A 5,847-nucleotide genomic window follows, 5' to 3' on the forward strand; every position below is an offset into this window, starting at 1 on the left:
CATCCCAGCCTAGCCATATCCGGCACAAATGTGTGAACACTCAGGGCTTTAGGCATGTTCTGTCACTGTTTCACTGGTTTGAAGTTTGCACTATTAGTTGAATCAACACAGGTTTCTATTATGTAAAACTCAGCTGAAAAATTTCATTGAGGGTCTAATGAGGTACTGCTCTCCAACTCTTAACATCAAAGCCTTATAAAATGATTACACAAACTTTTCCTTTATTTTCTCGGTTATAGTATATTCGTTTTCCAGCACTTCACCCTGCCTCAAGTATGAGCCCAAAGGAATCCCTGACCCTGTTCACCTCACCAATTTGGGCACCCTCTGGCTGTTCACAACATCCAAAACCTCTCTCTACTTCTGCCTCCCAGCCACTGATGAAGATCTCTCCATTGCTCTCACAAATATTATGCAAAAAACACAGCAAGCACCTAGGACACAGGGCAGGTCTGAGATGTTGCTCACAAGCATCCAGCCTTATCATGAGGCAACTCTGCCTTCTCTTAAATCTTTCAAATTGGCATTGCACTGAAGCTAGTCAGGGTTTAGTTAAACAACATTTTTCTCCTAGCCAAGTTCTGGTAAAAGTTTTCATAAGCCAGGGTAGCAGAGGGTAAGCTGACACCAAAGCTGCCAGATTGATTGTCCCTGTATACTCTATTTATCCACTAAAGAAGATCCATCAGCAGTGCAAACGTGACACTCCCCCACCAATGTGCGTTACTCTGAGCTGTGGCAACTGCTGCTACAGATGGAAATGGAGGTCAGCCCATTTGATTCTTGGCCTCTGCTAAGACTGAAAAAAATGGGGCCCATTTAGTTTCAACTACATGGTAGTTACTGTGATATAGCCCCCTCTCCACAAGGAACTGGACAGAAATCCACTAACTCATTTCACACTGTTAGGTTGGGTTCATTTTCATACATGTTTTATGTAATGTTGAATCCATGTTGGTTTCAAAATGGAGTTTTGTACCCATGTGAGCTATAGGTTCATTTTCCTGCTCCTTAATCTTTCCTGGAGTTGTAAACAACTTCTAGTCAGAACTGGTTTTCCTAAGGGGTTTCCCAGAAGGGACTTCCTGCCTTTTCTAAGGGGCTTCCTGGGCAAGTGTATAAAAGGCTGCCCTGAACATGGCCTCAGGGCTGTCCATCTAAGTGGCAGCCAGGGACAGCCATAAGTACCTGCAGGCATTTATTCATCCTAGTGATAGAAAGGCTAGGGATTTTCCTCCAACAGCTTCCTCACCTGTAAAGAGAAGAGAGAGAAGGAGAAGAAACAACACTTACCTTTGTCATCTTCCATCGCTGTTCTCCTGAGCGTACCATCTGTTCTGCTTCCCGTGATCCCGGAGGAACATCAAGGGACTCCTTGGAGCCCCTCTCCAAAGGCTTGTCATTAGCCAGAGGATTGAGATCCCAAGCACCTACCGTAGCTTTGATCTGTGAAGAAGGTTTTTATATCTGTTTTATAGGGTTGAGTTTGGGGGTAATCACTGTATTGCGCAATTTTGCTGTTTATTCCCCTTCTTATTTGTCCCACTCTTTGTTATAAACCTTTCAATACACTTTATTTGATTTTACCTTTACTGATTGACTCCTCATTATTTAGGGTGGGAGGGGTTCTCTTTACAGGAGAAGGGATCCTACCAGATGACAGACGCTGGACAGGGAGGCTGAACCTAGGGAGACAGAATGCATAAGGGTCTCTTGTCTTATCACACACACACTCCTCCTTTGTCTTTCAGTCCTTTCCCTTTAACAACACAGGGCAGAAACAGCTGTCAGATGATAACTACTTTTGGTCGCTAGTGGTTGGATTTTCAAAACAGCTCTGCATCCAACATGCCAAGATCTTAAAAATCTGGTCACTTATTTTGGTGCCTAAATTGGAGCTGAGCTCTTTAGAAAATTTGGCCCTAACAGTCTAAGGCTATTTCTATATTACAACTTATGTCAGCTGAACTTATGTCACTCAGGAGTGTGAATAAACCACCCCCCTGAGTGACATAAGCGCCAGTGTGGACAATGCTGTTGGCAGGAGAGAATCTCCCACCGACACAGCTTCTGTCACTTGCGGAGGTGGTTTTATCATGCTGTGACAGGCGAGCTCTCTCCTGTTGGCATAGACTGTCTTCACCAGATACGCTGCAGTGGTGCAGCTGTGCCGTTGCAGCGCTGTATATGTAGACATGCCCTAAGGCTGTTTGAACTGGTTATTTAGATATAAAAGGCTCTATATCTCATTCATATCACCCACAAATCAGAGACTACCCGTGCCTGCCGATAGTGGAGGGGTGGAGTGAGGGCAGCCGGTTTCAGCAGTTACTGAGCATGCTCAGTCTGTGTGATCATGCTTAGTACAAGCCAAGCAGCCAATCGGGGGCACATGACCCTGCATTCCCCCTCCCCCATGCGTTGCCTCTGCCACAAAGCCATCCAGTCGTCTTAAAATATTTTCAAAAAATAACTCCTAGGATCCAAGACCTTGGTTGGCAGATTTTCAGGATAGATCATTTGTTTTATGCATTGTGTTTATGATGGAATTACATTGGCTTTGCTAAGCAAACCTGGAGCCTTTGGAAAAGCCAGTCAATTGATTCCCGAATGCATACTTCAAGCTTCAATGGGCAAGCCTTCTGATCTTCATCCGCCCCGAACTATTTTTCTGTGCCTGCTGCAGGGAACAGGATGGGGGAAAATTCAGTCGCAATTCAGGTTGGAGGATAGGTAGTGTTTACGCACCGGGACTGGTAACTGTATTTGTGAAGGGCGCTATAGGAGTAGTGGATAGAGGTTTCTTGTCAAGTCAAAGGGGAAACAACTCCAGCCTAGTCTAGGGTAAAAGGAAAGACTCCCTGGGAGGCTCAAGTTATCACACAGAGCTCTTTAGTCAGGACACAGCCTCTCATATTGTTGCAGCACTGGAGCAAAAGCAGTAAACATCAGACTAGAATTTCAACATGTCCCACTCCCTGCTGCATTTGAGACCCCCTTCTGCTAGAGATTCAACAGCACTTGTGTGAGCCAGCCTTGGTGTCAGAAACCTAAGGGAGAAACAGTGTCAAGCAGTTCAGAGCTATCACAAAATTGTGTATAATCCACTTCTTTAAGGGCTGTTTAAAAATAATTAAATAGACTGTTAAAATGTATTGTGCAAGAACCAGAAGGAAACCCTTTCCTTCACACAATGGAATGCAGGCTGTTCTCCTTCAGACTGCTCTTCCGGTGCAGCTCAACCCTAGGGGCAGGGGTGGGGAAAGGGAAGAGAAGGAGGAAACTCAGAGGCTGATGCTCTGGTTGGCAGGGCTGACTGACAGGAGGGAACCAAATTGGCTGTGGCTTAAAAGAGCTTAGTCAGCTTGACAAAGTTCTTCAAAGTTCCCCTGCAGCTGGAGCCATCTCTGCAGCTCAGAGCGAAATCAGCCTCTGCTACTATATTTCCCCCCTTCAGGCTCCTGTCCCCTCTATTCCCACAACCCACAGCAAACAATCCTATCCCTCATGGGAGAGAGGCAAAATCTGCAACTGTATTAGAAGGGACAGTCCCTAACTTCTGGATGTGACTCAGGCTCCCTTGGGACAATCATGTGCTATTGATAACTCTGGTATTTTTAACAGAGATGAACTTTTAATACTGGAAAAAGAAAGGTGTGATTGGAGCTTGGGAAGGCGTACCATGCTAGCTTTAATCTAGCTAGCGCAGCTAAAAATAGCAGTGAAGACACAATGGGGCTAGGAACGCGAGTATATAACCAAGGTCCTGGGCAGGCTCCTACAATCTGTGTTGAAGCCTGTGGTGCCGTCACTTCACTGCCATTTTTAGCTGCGCTAGCTAGCAGCCTACCCGAGCTGCAGTCACATTTCCGATTGCAGGGGTGACGTAGCCATAGATTCTCCGTGGTGAAAAATAACACTTTCATCTTAAACATCCCACTTCCATGTGTTTAATTGTGGTGAGGTAATATTTCCATACTACTTCAGGGAGGATTTTATGTTTCCGTTGGGATGCGGTGTTTGCGTGTGGAGGGAATGAGGTTATGTCCCTATGAGCGTCAGGGAGAGTTTTCAAAAATTTCCCGCTGTTGTTAATGCTGATTCATCTCTACCGGTGCTGGTATTTCTAGTGAAGATGGGCTGCTTTGGCTGCCTGCCTACTGCAGATATAGTTGCTAACACCAGTGGAGCTGAATCACTGATAGCAACAGTGGGAAATTTTTTGAATATTCCCCTGATGTAGGCAGGTCCAAGGAGCCACTAAGATTAGGCAGGAAGTCACCACAATTAGGTGGTACTGTAGTTACAAGTAACTAAATCAGAAAGAGTAGAGGGGGGAAAGCTGATATTTGGTATTTGTGAATTCAACTATATTTTGTGTATAGTCATTTTAACCACGGATGGCGCATGAACTGCAGGCTGGGGGAGGCTAGCCCTCAGCCCCACCCCTTCTGTGCACCACCCTCACCAGACCTCCCCCCACCGCAGCCACTGACCCCCACCCCAGGCTAGCCCTCCCAGCTCTGGAGCACCGGGAGGGCGGGCAGCACGGTTGCAGCCTTCCCAGCCCCCGACTGCCAGGAGGACGGGGGGCACACGGCCCCAGCCTTCCCAGCCTCAGAGTGCCAGGCGGACCGGGAGGGGGGTGGGGGCACACGGTCCCAGCCTTCCCAGCCCCGGAGCACCAGGAGCCGCAGCCTGAACCAGGGCCACCACACAGGGGGACTGGGGCCACACTGCTGCATGCAGAGTGGGCGGGAAGCAAGAGCGGGGCCTAGCAGCAGAGTGAGGGTGGGGTCATGCCTGGCTGTTTGGGGAGGCACAGCCTATGGTACCTGACACCCATGATTTTAACTTTCCCTTGTTTATGTGACTCTCTCCCACTAGAGGTCTGCTCAGGCCTAATTTTTAGGCCTGACCTGGACTGAGCCTGAGAGCTCCAAGTTGTTTTCTGACCCGACCCTGATTCTGAACCTGAGTCTCTGCTGCCTCCTATCCGTGGGTCAGTGCAGTGGCTGTCTATGCCAGTGGCTGCGTGGCCTGCTCCTGCTGTCCGCTGCCCCCTGCTACACCGTGTGCAGGCACTGTGACTCCTCAGCACTCTTATGCCACAGCACACACAGAGTGCAGTGAGGAGGCAGCAGCCAGCAGGAGAGGGGCACCCAGCCACCGCCACAGAAGGAGCAGACCCAACCTGCACCAAGCCCAAGAGGATCTGCTTGTTTCCCATCTGACCCAACCCAGACCCCTGTGCCTTCCGGCTCCTGCACAAGGAAAAAAAGGTGCAGGCACAGACAGAAAGGCAGCTTTGTTTTCCACCCTGATTCATCATCCAAGAATGATGTTTAAAAGAGAAAGAACAGATCCCAGGAACAGCAAGTAGCAGCCTGTCAGTGACACACACACCTTTTCACAAACACAACGGCAATTTCTTTTCTTTCTTTAGCTATCTCACTGTTCAATGCTAGCAGACACAAAACTCTGTAGTTTTTACTATGATGGAGCTAGGCAAGGCTAACTGCAGGTGGTTGACATCACCTAGCTATGGCCACAAGCAACACAAGCACTCTCCTCTCATCTCATCTTACACAGGTTCTGCTGTCCCTCTGTAGGTTAGCAATAGGCACACTGCAACCCATGAGCCCTCTGAGTGTCTCCCTGGAGCATCCAGCCCTGGGTTCACTGGACAGTCACAGTAGTTAGATTCACTGCTCCCAAAGAAACAGTTCACACCGGCTTAAAAGTTCTACCTCAGATCACCATGCAGTTCAACACACAGCACTTAGATATGTTTATAGTGAAAACAAACACAAGTTTGTTTAACAAAGAGATTCAAATGGAAGTATT

The 5,847-nt window shown here is 47.9% G+C and overlaps 1 long non-coding RNA gene across 1 annotated transcript; it reads right to left on the reverse strand.

The window, feature by feature from the left end:
- Window positions 1-1,306: 1,306 nt before the first annotated feature.
- LOC120373815 lies at window positions 1,307-2,677 on the reverse strand. The gene is made up of 3 exons (XR_005585740.1): window positions 2,574-2,677; window positions 1,588-1,685; window positions 1,307-1,446 (listed from the first exon to the last, which is right to left on the reverse strand). It is a non-coding gene; the product is annotated as an uncharacterized LOC120373815 (long non-coding RNA).
- Between the last annotated feature and the right edge of the window lie 3,170 nt (window positions 2,678-5,847).

The sequence above is a fragment of the Mauremys reevesii genome, linkage group 1 (genome assembly GCF_016161935.1).
Source record: "Mauremys reevesii isolate NIE-2019 linkage group 1, ASM1616193v1, whole genome shotgun sequence".
Lineage (NCBI taxonomy): Eukaryota > Metazoa > Chordata > Testudines > Geoemydidae > Mauremys > Mauremys reevesii.